We start from the raw sequence: 14,303 nt of genomic DNA, 5'->3' as shown, positions 1-14,303 counted from the left end.
GTTAATAAAGATAACAGTAGGAAAGTTCAAGCCTGAGTCCCTTCAAAACATTAATTTCATGTTCCTTATCACCCAGTAATTTTTTTGTTATTAAAAATAGCTTAATTGTTTCATGACTGTTTTCAGAGATAAAGGTCAGTAAAATTATTACTATTTTCATTTAAACTGACATACGAAATATAACTTCATAATAGTGAGTGATTTCTAAATAATTAATAATTTTTAATTTTTTAATGGCTTGGGGTAGATTAACCCTATTTAAGAATTATATTACCTAGCTGCACTATCTATATTTGTAAAATAATTAGTCTAATTATTCGCTTTTTTGGCTATCATTGCTACGTTTTTAAAATTAGGGCTTACTACCATCTTACCAAATGGTACTACCATATTTTCAAAGGATACTGAAAAATTACTGCAGTGACATTAATACTCAATCCAATATGACCACATATAGAAATCTTTATTTGTATTGAAACATCCAGCCACAAAAATCAGCATATTTTGACTTATTTAATCACAATAAAAAACTATTATAAGAAATATCAAATCAATATGACATTTTCTGTCGTCCCTAAAATTAAAATATAAATACTAACATTTAAAATTATATTATGGAAGCATAATGACACATATGACAATGTTTTATGTCTCACTGGGTAGGTCAAAACTTGTGATTGTTGTGTTACTGACAAAGCACTGAAGTAATTGCTTTCCTTGTTCCAGACATTAAAATGGACAGGCTAAAAAAATGTGCTAAAGTTTGAACAGGACATTTAGTTGTTTGAGGTATTCTATGAGGGATTTCATTAGCTAATTTTTAGCAAGCATCTCTAATACTATCTTTAAAACACAAATTTGGATAAGAATATTTTAAAGAAATACAGCCATGCATTTTAGGCAATTTTGTTCTGGAAGGTAGCAAGCAGAGAAAGTATAAATGCAAATTCTAAACCAAGTCACCTCATAAATATATTTACACATATAATACACACACACACACACACACACAAACCTCATTTCATTTCCATGCACACAATTTACGGTAATAAAAGAAATTTAATTTTGTTTCCTTACAATTTATTAATATAATCATTTCATTTTATGGAAAATAAGTTTTAGAATGTTTGAGAAATAGTCTAAGTTTTCTTGGGAATGTTAAACATAAACTTCATATTCCCTGATTAAGTGGATTCAGTTTCAAGAAATAGACCAAGAAGTGTTTTTATAACATTTGTTAATTTTGCTCACAGACTTCTTTTTGTAGAAAATTATTTGTCTGAAAAGTGTTACAATTAGAAAGTTAAACTATGATGATACACTATACCAATTATAAAGATGAATTACAATCATCTTTATTTTTATCCCATACACATGAAATACTGAGAAAATGCACTTTTAAGGATTTAAGTATCTGAATGTTAAATATGATTGTATTTTTATGAATAAGCAATTCTTTTCAAAATGATAACCTTTTTGTAACATTAATGAAAACACCACGTACTGGCAAACTGCAGTGCTTTAACATATTTTTAATGAAGAAAAATGTATTAATCAGCCAAGATTTTCAAAAGAGCTACTCCTATGTTATTTTAAGTTATAAGTAATCATTTTTGTTTTGTTCAATGTAATGGTTTCCTGCATGATAACCACAAGAACAGTATAGAAAAGGTTAATTATAGGCTGATAATAAAAGGTAATGAAATTTTATTAATTTATAACATTCACTCTATGAAATGTGTGAACATATTAATTTCTACTACATGGCACATCAGTCTCACATTATATGTGTTTTTTCACAGCTTTTTTTCTTTTTAACTCTAAAACTATTATCTAAAACAACTTGCGCATGTGGGCATTGCATTTACATTATTGAACATTAGCTTGTCTTTTTTAACAATTAAAAAAACCCTTTATTTTTCCTTCTTTTCAATACTTAAAATTTTATTTTTATTTATTTATTTTATTTATTTATTTTTGAGAGACGGAGTGTTGCTCTGTTGCCCATGCTGGAGTGCAGTGGCGCGATCTCGGCTCACTGCAACCTCCGTCTCCCGGGTTCAAGCAATTCTCCTGCCTCAGTTTCCCAAGTAGCTGGGACTACAAGGCATGTGCCACCATGCCCAGATAATTTTTGTATTCTTTTAGTAGAGACGGGGTTTCACCATATGTTGTCCAGGCTGGTCTCGAACTCCTGACCTCAGGTGATCCGCCCGCCTTGGCCACCCAAAATGCTGGGATTACAACCACACCCAGCCAATACTCAAAAACTTTGAAATAATATATAATTTGAAATAGTGTTAACTTTTAATGACAGTAAACATCTTCCAAAAATATCCATATTTTTGAAAATTGAAGAATTATATGACAATGTCTATCTTTATATTAAAGGTGCTTTTATGTAGTTAATACTTATCTTCTGAATTTTAGTGTTTAATCATTTCAAAGAATCTTAAATAACAAATCTGTCAACCACAATCAATGTTTAATTAAATATTGATGTGGCCCCAAATTTTGTTGACAAGATTAAAAAACTAAAGATGTGTTATGACTTAAGAGCAGACTTAACGTTTGCATCTTAGTAATTATAATATATAGCATTTTCTAACTTTAGACAATAGGCTATTCTGTATAAGACTACCAAATTTAGAAAATTAATGGAAACATAAATACAAAAAGTTTTCAAAATTTAATAAAAGTAAGTACTTAATAGCTTACACAAGGCATTTATCACCCAATTTTTATTTTTGACAAAAGAACATGAGAATCCTCTTTGCCTTACACTGTCTTTTTTCTCTGAAAAATTAAAAAATATATCCATACCTATTTGCACACAGTATTAATCTAATATGGACAGAGAGAGGAAACAGACTCTCTGAAAAGAAGTTGAGACAAAAAACTGAAATTCAGTTAAATAATATTACAGGGACAGAAATGTTATATTTACATTTTAAGTTTTGGGCCAGAGTTAAGGAAAAGGAGAGAGAAAAACATGGAAGCTTTGAGATGGTGGACAACTGAATACTGGTGGGAAAACACAGAGGAGAAGCAAAGAGAATTACGTAAGATAGATTATTTTCTCTTACTTCTTAGATAAAGGCATTTACCAAAGCAAATGTCTGTATATTGATAGTATTTAAATTCCAACCGAAATGACAAATAGCAAATTCTAACTGTATACATGGATTCATTTTCACTGGTGAAGTCTACTAATGCTCTGGCTGACAAAAATACACATACTCTTATTTGTAAAGAATTGGGAGAAGAGAACTGATCTTCAACGGCATACAAATTATTTGGTATAACATGTATAAAACTAAATCAGATATGTTCTTGACAGTTACAAATCGGATTTCCCTTCAGAGTTATGATTAGATTTGCTAGCATCTACCTAATCATTTATAAATGCTTACTGAATGGCCCAAGCCCTGTGTTGAAAGCTGGAGATAAAGGATATATATGACATTGTTCCTGCCTTTAAGGAGCTTATAGATAGTTGTAGAAAATGAGTGTGTATCAGTGCAGGAGTCTTAAGGGTGCTGCACAGAAGTATATAAGGCTATAAAGGAGACACAAAGTTTAACTGGAAAAAGAAAGAATAGGTAAGAAAATCCTTGAAAGATGAAGATATTTCCCTAATGGTCTTTACACTCTTTTTTCACAAGCAAGTATTTCCATAAATTTGGTCACTGTTATTTCGGTGTTGGACAGTTCCTGTTTCAAATCTAAACCCATTTTAGCTGTGATGAACTGCTTCAATAATTTTATTTATTTATCTATCTATTTATTTATCTATTTATTTATTTATTTATTTTTAGAGGGGGGTCTCCCTTTGCCACCCAGGCTGGAGTACAGTGACACAACCATGGCTCACTGCAGCCTCGAACTCCTGGGCTGAAGCGATCCACCTGGTTCAGACTCCTGAGTAGCTGGGACTATAGGTGTGAGCCACTGTACCCAGCTTAATACTACTACTTTTAAATTAAAAGAATCTTTACTTAAATCTTCCTTATTCTAGACTCACAACTTATTTATCAAAAAAGGAGATAAGATTAACAATATAATTATATTAATTATGCTAACATCAGCTGTTATTCAGAAAAAAGTAATAAATTTACAATTTCTCTATTTGCAATCACAAAAGAATCCTACGAGTTTTAAAACTACCACATAAATTGATTTTAATATTGATATGTTTCTAATTAAAAATAGACATTAAGATATATTTACTCTTTCAACAAGTAAGAACTCCAACTCATGATGGTTTTATGGCTATAAAGGAATGAGACTATCTATAGGAATCATATTTCTTCATTATCATGGCAGAAAAATCATAAACTATTTAATAAAACCATATATTGAAGTGAATGCAAAACAAGTTCCATTATAATTTGAGAGCTCCCAATTAATAGTATGAATTATTTTATTTGGGGCTGCCATATTTACTACACATATATGACATTACACTTATAAAGCAATTCCTATCAACAGTGGATACCTGTTATTTTACTCAGTCATTCAGCTGGTATCCAATCATTCTTCTTCTAGCAACAGAGCCCCTGTTTTCCTCTGGAAAACACCCTTTCTCATTCTTAGTGTACGTGCCTCAGATAAGGCTGACAATCTTTCAATATCTCTAGAATAGGGGTGTCTAATTTTTTGGCTTCCCTGGGCCACACTGGAAGAATTGTCTCAAGCCACACATAAAATGCACTAACACTAACGATAGCTGAAGAACTTTAAAAAATGCAAATAAAAAACAACAGAAAAGTTTTAAGAAAGTTTACGAATTTGTGTTGGGCCCCCACATTCAAAGCCATCCTGGGGCACAGGTTGCACAAGCTTGCTTTAGAAGTAAAAACATGACCCAGGTCTGACCTATTGCTATACTCACACCCATAACCTTTACTGGTTTGGGTTTGAGCACATGAAACAGGATGGCCAAACAAGAGCGTGAGAATTTGGTAAACTTGTCGGTAAAGAGATATTTGTGTTCCTAATCTAGTAGAACACCAGCCTGGCATTTCTAGTGGCTATCTTACCACTATTATGAGAAGAGGAAGAACCTGACTGCAAATGAAGTTAACTCAGATAAAAATGAGACTGCATTTTTTGGCATCTGAATCTAACCCTGTCTAAAGCCAGCACAGAGGAAATACAACTCCTTTTTTTGCTTAAAGAAATTTGAATTGAATTATGATAATTTCTATAATTTTGAGGGCTTCTATAATTTGTAACTGACCAAAAAGTATCTTTGAAAATATTTTTACATTCTTGTTATATCATGCATTATTTGCCTATCAAAATACTGACATTTCATTTTATCTCTTAAACTTAATAGTCAAGATATCATAGTTCTGGTAAGGAAAGACACGTAGATTAATTTACTTTTTACCATGATATACACTGTATAATCTAGCCAGATAAATGCCTTTTATTTTCCCAATGTATTACAATTTAGGATACTGAGGCTCCACTTAGCAGCATCCAATGGAGAGACATGTGCCATTTGGGGGAATCTACATTGAATTGTTGAACAAAGCAAATTGAAAAATGGTATCCTTTCTTTTGATTATAGACTTCAAATAAATAAATAGCTGCCTGTGTGAATGAATGATTTGATAAAATATGTACAACAGATTTACATGAATAGAAGTATCCAAAAAGAATTTAAAAAGCAGTTCTTCCAACTCTCCACTAGTTTGTTTAATCTACTTTTGATAACCAAATCCAAGGCAGAACAGTTTTCATAGCATTGTCTAGTATCTCTCATAAAATACCTATGCCACCTTGTCTCATGTATTTTTACCTTTCACCCATTGCCCACTCAGATTTTAAACCTAGGAGCTATCTGTGACTTCTCCTGCTCCCTAGATCCATATGTCCTATTATGTGCTGTTCTTCAGTCTTATTACTTTATCCTATCTAAAGCATAGTGTACTATAATAAAAATATAGAATTGGCCATTAATAGATCCGTGGTCTCACCCTGGCTCTGCTATGTGACCTTTCTCAAATCACTTTAGTTTCATCATCTATAAAATCAGGCAACTTAGTGACACTGAGGATAAGGAGTCTTTATTTTAGCATTATGAGAAAATTCTGTTTAAAATTCTTCAATGAACCCCTCCTTCAACTCCCCACTGAATTATCCAGACAGTTTTCTAAAGACAAAATTTAACTTAGTTATTTTTCCATTTAACACATTATTTCACTTTGCTCCCGAAACATTATTCCAAATTTAAAGATATACAACACTATATCCCAGGGAGGGATATAACTTAGGAATAAGAAAAATAGAAAAAAAAATCTATGCTTTCTAGGTGAAGGAGGAACAGAAGAGAAGCACTTCAAACTATTCCTGTTATGTTGAGATGATGAGCACTCTAGACATAATTACTTCAAAAAAGAAAACTACTAGAAGTTAAATAACTATGAAAAAACTATGAAGGTCATATAATAATAAACTATTGCAGGAAAGCCCATTATTTAAAAATGAAAATAATTTGGGGTATTGTCTTCTTAATGCTTACTAAACCAGATTTTACTAAATTGAGGTTATATTGATGAAAGGCTTACAAGCCTTCATCATCCATGTGTCAAGTTAACAAAAAGCTCTTTGAAATCGTTATTATTTAAAATCACCTCTTTTTAGCCTAGCTCTTTCAGGGCACATATAATAAGACATATGTTCAGAGTTCTTAATTTTGATTAGCAAAATATGTATTCAACATATTTGAATATTTGAAATGAAAGCTAATGTTTTCAATTTAATGTTGTAAATTAAACATTAAAATTAAAAAGTAAAAAATAGCTATGAAAATGAAAATAGGGCTGTGTTCATCGAAGTAGATGGTGGAAAAGGGGTGAAAGATGAGGATGGAAGAATTTCTATTTTATCCAAGTTATCCATTTAAAATGCCTATCAGTCATCCAAGTGAAGATGCCAAATAAGTGGTTGACTATGGGTCTGGAGGCCAGGGGAAACGTGAGAGTTAACATATAAATTGTATTTAAAGTCATAGGGATAGATGAAATTATTTAGGGGGAAGTAAAAGTGAAGCAAATTGTTAAATAATGAAAATTAAATAATTAAGTATGAAAATATTTAATTTCTAAAATGATCAAAGATATTCAAGGTAGAGCAGCAAAATTGATCATCAAGTAAAAAATAAACCAAATATAAATCAGGGAGGGGGTAAACTATTATCTTTTTCTTTTTTAAAACGTTGGTGTGAGTATATATTGTCTTTTGCAAATCATATTGTAGTATTCATCAAATTATGAAATGGGTATCATCTTTCACTTTGTTTCTGTCCTTCTGCAATTCTTCTGGGGAAATTTCCAAAACAGAGGACATTGTACAATGTATTAGTACACTGTACAATGAACACTAGTACACTGCATAATGTATTAGTGTTTTAAGATTATTGTTTATAAGTCAAAACACTGAATGTCATATACAAAGGACAGTATGCAGGCACTACACTATATGAAATTATAAAATGATGTAGAAAATAGCAATGCAAAGTTGAACGTATATATATATACACATACACACACAAATATATACACACACACACACACACATATATATATATGAAGTTTGGGTTAATGTAAAAGTATATAATTATATTCAGGTAAAACAGAAAGGGAGCAATAGAGATTGCATTTTAGATGAGCTTTTTTCTCTTACCATATACACTGTCTTATTTTTCAAAAGCAGTGTAACAAAAGGAAATGGAACAATTGTCCAAAATTAGGCTGCAGAATAAATGAATCCTCCAAAAGTAGAACAATTAAAAAATAATTTTGGCACATTTCTGGAATTTATTGCACAATTATTTATTGAGTGGCTACTATGTGCCAGGTATAATTCCAAATATTGGGGATGTAGGGGTAAATAAGAAGTATAAGATCTCTGCTATCATAGGTTTTACAGTCCAGTGGTATAATAAAAATATCAAAATGTTTAAATGTATATACAGTCATGCACCAAATAACAAAGTTTGGTTCAACGACAGACCATGTATACAATGGTGATCTTATAGGATTATAATGGAGCTGAAAAATTTCTGTCACCTAGCAAAATTGTAACCCTTGTTAATGTCCTATCAAAAGGCATTACTCATATGTTTGTGGTGATGCTTGTGTAAACAAACCTACTAATCTGCTAGTTGTACACAAAGTATTGCACATACAATTGTGTACAGTACATAAAACCTGATAATGATGATAAATGGCTGTTACTGGCTTATATATTTACTACACTATACTTCTTATCATTACTTTAGACTGTATTCCATTTACTTATTAAAAAAGAAAAGTTAACTGTAACACAGCCTCAGGCAGGTCCTTCAGGAAGTAATCCAGAAGAACACATTGTCATCACAGGAGAGGATAGCTCCATGTGTATTACTGCCCCCAAAGATCTTTCAGTAGGACAAGATGTGGACAGGAAAGACAGTGGCATTGATGATACCATCCCTGTGTAGGAGTAGGCTAATGTGTGTCTTAGTTTTTAATTAAAAAGTTTTAAAAGTAAAACAAAATGAAAAGAAACTAAATAGAAAAAAAGCAACAAACAACCCCATTAAAAATGGGCAAAGGACATGAACAGACATGCCTCAAAAGAAGACATACATGTGGCCAACATATATATGAAAAAACATTCAACATCACTAATGGTTAGAGAAATGTAAATCAAATCCACAATGAGATATCATCTGACACCAGTCAGAATGGTTATTAAAAAGCCAGAAAATAACAGATATTGGAGAGGTTGCAGAGAAAAGGGAACATTTATATATTACTGGTGGGAATGTAAATTAATTCAGCCACTGTGGAAAGCAGTGTGGAGATTTCTCAAAGAACTTAAAACAGAACTACTATTTGACCCAGCAATCTCGCCACTGGGTATATACACAAAGGAAAATAAATCACTTTACAAAAAAGACACATGTACTAGTATGTTCATCACAACACTTCAAAATAGCAAAGACATGGGATCAACCTATATGCCCATCAATGGTGGACTGGATAAGTAAAATGTGGTATGTATACACTATGGAATACTACACAGTTGTAAAAAGTAAGAAAATTATGTCCATTGCAGCAACATGGATGTAGCTGGAGGCTAAATTAATGCAGAAACAGAAAGCCAAATACTGCTTGTTCTCCCTTATGAGAGGGAACTAAACATTGAGTAAACATGGACATAAAGATGGCAACAATAGACACTGGGACTCCCAGAGGGGAGAGGTTGGGAGGGGGAATGGGTTGAAAAACTACCTATCAGGCACTATGCTCACTATCTGGGATCATTCATACACCAAACCTCAACGACACGCAAATTACCCATGCAAAAAACCTCTACACATATCCCCGAATCTAAAATAAATGCTGAAAAGAAACAAAATTAAGAAAACAGTGTACAGAATAAGGAAAAAGAACATATTTTTGGACAACATATTAGTGTTTTAAGCTAAGTGTTTAAAAATCAAAAGAGCCAAAAAGTAAAAACATTAAAAAATAAATGAAGCAAAAAGTTATATTAACCTAAGGTTAATTATTAAAGAAAGAAAGTTTATTTTTATACAATTAGTGTGCCCTAAGTGTACAGTGTTGATAAAGTTTACAGTAGTGGACAGTAATGTCCCAGACCTTCACATTCACTCACTACTGAATCACTGACTCACCCAGAGCAATTTCTAGCCCTGTGAATTCTATTCATGGTTAGTTCCCTATACAGGAGTATATTATATTATATTACATGTTATACGTGTATTATATATACAGGAGTATCATTTTTTATCTTTTATTCTGTATTTTTAATATTTTTAATGTACCTTTTCGTTTTGATATGTTTAGATATACAAATAGTTAACATTGTGTTACAACTGCCTATAGTATTTAGTAAGGTAACATGCTGTACAGATTTGTAACTTAGAAGCAATAGGTTACACAAAGGGCCTAGGTGTGTATTAGGCTATACCTACCAGGTTTGTGTAAGTACACTCCATGATGTATGCACAACGACAAAAACACCTAATGCTGCATTTTTCTGAATATATTCCCATCATTAAGCAAATGACTGTAAAATACGCATGACTGTAAATAGTGAGTTGATAAATGACAGAAAAGAACATCTAGAAAATATTTTAAAATTTTTAAGTAGGACAATTCAAAATCATAGCTTTAAATAAAAATCATGCATTTAACCTGAATGCCCATTTATAAAAAACACTTTATGTAAGAAAATAAAGTTAATCTAGGAATAAAGAACTTTTTTAAAATTTTGAGTTGTTTATAGATTAATACTCTATGACATAACCAAACTGAATAAGATAACATTGGAAGTAAATTTCTCACCTATGTTTGAAAATCCATCTCCATTTAAACTTATGTAACTAGGGAATTAAGTTATAAGGAAAACTTTCACAATTTGGATTTTTATTGTATCTTTATACATTTTTTGATTGTCATTTTTACCATTAAAATTAAATATTATTAGTTGAAAAGTCTGATGTGCCATATTTTTGAAATGATTTATTAAATTATAGTTGCTTATAGGTATTTTATATTTGCTGATTAGGTGAATTATATATTTCTTATTATTTTAATTTCACCAACAGTTTTCCTAAAGGCAATACTTATTTTAAAAAATAAGTTCCCTCTCATAAGGGAGAACAAGTAGTATTTGGCTTTCTGTTTCTGCATTAATTTGGCCTCCAGCTACGTCCATTTTAAAAAATAAAATAAAGATATTTCAGTATCTTACTAGTAATGGGAGGTTGATTATTTACTATCCCAAATGACTGTCATTAAGAAAATAAAAATGTTACACATTAGTATTTCATTAATACTTGACATTAATAACCATATAAATATTAACCTTTAAAAGTTTACTGAAACACATCTGGAATTTAACAAAGTGTACTATTAGTCACAAAACTATATTCTTTTCATATATATGAGTGAAATAGTTCATTTATAATATTTAATAAATCATACATAAAAATATACTAATTTTTAAAATTCTGTTACTCAGCTGAAAGCAATTTGAAGCCAGGTAATAAAAAGGAACATTTTCTTTTTCAAAAATATTTTTAAAGAGTAACTGAATAAGAAATATGAGCTAAACCAAACACCAATAAAATGAATTATACAGCATTAGGTTCAGAATAAACAAAAATGATCAATTTATTGTCTCCGGAAAAATTCAATGATAAAAAATTAGAAAAACTAATAACCCAAAAGGCCAATTATAAATTTCTGAGGTCAAAACAAGGAAAAACACTTTTTTTATTCCAAAGCAAGAGGGTATCAAACTCCCCAGTTTTACAAAACTACTTTTATCTCAGAGAATACTGTGAAGACATTCACGTATCTAAGCATTCTTTAAAAAAATAAAATGTTTAAAATAAACTTGATAACTATCCAATTTTACTACTTTAGATATTTTCAATTTTATGTGGCTTTGCTTGAAAAATGAAAAATTCTATTGAACTGTATACACACACACACAAAGCAAGAAGATAACTACACATTGTGGAATAAGGAGATATTAAGTGGTTTGGTTATATAAAGGCATGCATAATGTTCTGTCTTGAGAACATGTTGTTTGCAAGAATTACTGCAGCTATGGCTGCGAGGAAAACTTTGATGAAACAGAGAAACCACCTTTGCCTACTAAGTGGTCCAGAGAATCTTACAAATCTACCTCGTATGAGCCAATACTAGACACAGCATTCTGTGCATTTTACCAATGCCTGAGCCATATATGGGATGTAGAAAAAGGAATGTTACAGAGCGACTATTTCATTAACTCTTTCTTTCCCCGATGTGTACCAATTTCTTCAATCTTAAAGTCTTAGGCGTTTCATAAACTTAAAAACATCTTCATATAAAATTACACATTTAAAAGGGATTTTGGGAGGTCACATAACCTGATATTTACCAAATATTGTGTTATAATACTAACCTGAAAACATTACTGGTGTGCTGCTTTCAGTGGTATTGTTAACTTGCCCTAAGGGAGATCCGATTCCCGTCACTGATGTGGATAATAGACTATCTACACTACAGCACACTGGCAAACTAAGAAGTCTGCAATGGAATGAGTATGGTTAGGAAGCACTTATTTAATCATATCCATAATTTTTGGCAAGAATATTGCTAAACGACCTTAAAAACTCCTAACGTAGGCTGGGCTTGGTGGCTCATGCCTGTAATCTGAGCACTTTGGGAGGCTGAGGCGGGCAGATTGCCTGAGGTCGGGAGTTCAAGACCAGCCTGACCAACATGGAGAAACCCCAACTTTACTGAAAAAAAATAAAAAATAAAAAAAAAAAGCCAGGCATGATGGCTCATGCCTGTCATCCCAGCTACTCGGGAGGCTGAGGCAGGAGAATCTCTTGAACCTAGGAGCGGGAGGTTGAGGTGAGCCGAGATCGCGCCATTGCACTCCAGCCTGGGCAACAAGAGTGAAACTCCGTCTCAAAAAACAAAAACAAAAACACCCCACAGAACTCCTAATGTAATCTGCATATAAAAATCTCTAAGAGAACCTCTAACTGTATTTAGTAATAGCCAAAAGTATTAAGCTAAGGTTAATTTATTATTGACAAAAAGATTTTTTTTTGTAAATTCAGTGTGCCCTAAGTGTATAGTGTTTATAAAGTCTACAGTAGTATACAATAATGTCCCAGGCCTTCACATTCACTAATTATATCTAAAAGGATAATCATCCTTTGTGTAACCCTTCATAGATTTAAGTTGTATTAATTAGTAAACACCAACTATTTTCAATGCTGAAACTAATACCTACCCTTCAACTTTTGTACAAATTTAGTATTTTTCAAATCACAAAGTATGTATGTTGTTTCATGGTAAAGTCTTGATGAATTAACACTTGAAAAAAAAGAGACAGTGTCATATAGTACACAATTATCAATTTATTATAAACTAATGTGCTCTTATCCTGTGATAGTGTTTCCCAAACATTTCAAGAGGTGTCATGAAATATTTTATCTGACTGTTCAAATATAGATGCAAAATCTCATAATAGGTCTATTAATTAAGAATCTACATAGGTAATTTTGATATAAAGCTAGAGTTGAGTATTTTTCATGTTTTAACTCTAAAGGACAAATAAAAATATTACATATGTTACATAATCATTTAATTTGGCATAACTTTAAAATATGAAGCAATTGCCACTCCATTTGCCAGTCAGTAAGTGCGTCCTCTAGGCCTGAAGCCTTTCCCCAGTGAGTCTTCTTGACCTCAATAAGGCATCAAAAGAGTAGGAAATCAAGATGCCAAGTAGCTTAAATGCACATGTAATGTCAAAGACAACCAATTTTCCACTTGGGAAATTACTGCTTTCTCTCCCTTAAAACATTGCATATACCACAACTGAAATAAGGATTTTTTTCCATTCTCTTTTGTATCCTCTGTTACATTTTAACAACAAAGTAATATAAGAAGGGAAATGTGGTGATTTTCATATTTTGTCATCACTCTAATAATACATGAACAAAGTTTTTTGACTATTAAAGATAGGGCCAAATGTTTCTTAGCAACTTAATTTTCTTCATATTGTATGACACTATTCTAGGCTAGTTTCTGCAGATCTAGCTCAGCATTTTAAATAGCTTCACCACATATTATTCTGCAATATCAGAATTTATTTAATCACTCTCCTGTGATTAAGGGTGAAATTGCTTTCCAACTTTTGCCACACATACGTTCTTTTATTTGTTTCTAAGTATTGGTGCAGTAAGTTTTACAGGATAGATCTCAAAAGCTGGAATGTAGCATTTCTTATATCAACATTGTATGAGCATGTTTATTTCTTGTATCTTTGCCAGCATTTTAGATTTATAAACACACACACATCTTGAATTTCTGATATGTGTATTATACACAAACATAAAGTTTTGTCTATCTGATATAAAGTAGTGCAAATGTGTGATGTTGATTCCAATTTCCCTGATGACTGGTGAGTTAAACATGTTTTTATATCTGTATTGGACATTTCCATTCCCTCCTCCATAAATTGTCTTTTCATTTTTATATTGGGTTTTCATATGAACCTAGGAGTTCTTTGTATAGCCGAGATACGAATTAACTGTCATGTGTTCAACATATTTTTTCCAAATGTACTGTTTTCTTTTGCTTATTAATGGCATATTCTGCCATACCAAAAATAATAAATGTTTATATACTCAAATCTGGTAACTTTTTATGTTTTGGATTTCCTCCTTGCTTAAGTCATCCTTGATTTCGTACACCATAATT

The 14,303-nt window shown here is 31.6% G+C and overlaps 1 protein-coding gene across 4 annotated transcripts in view; it reads right to left on the bottom strand.

Moving 5' to 3' along the window:
* NOVA1 (NOVA alternative splicing regulator 1) overlaps positions 1-14,303 on the bottom strand; it is a 151,702-nt gene that overhangs the window by 5,192 nt on the left and 132,207 nt on the right. The gene's annotated exons all lie outside the window — the stretch shown is intronic.

Source organism: Nomascus leucogenys, chromosome 22a (assembly GCF_006542625.1).
Source record: "Nomascus leucogenys isolate Asia chromosome 22a, Asia_NLE_v1, whole genome shotgun sequence".
In the NCBI taxonomy this organism is placed as follows: Eukaryota; Metazoa; Chordata; class Mammalia; order Primates; family Hylobatidae; genus Nomascus; species Nomascus leucogenys.
Note: the sequence above shows the minus strand (reverse complement) of the source record. Positions and strands in the feature narration are given on the sequence as shown.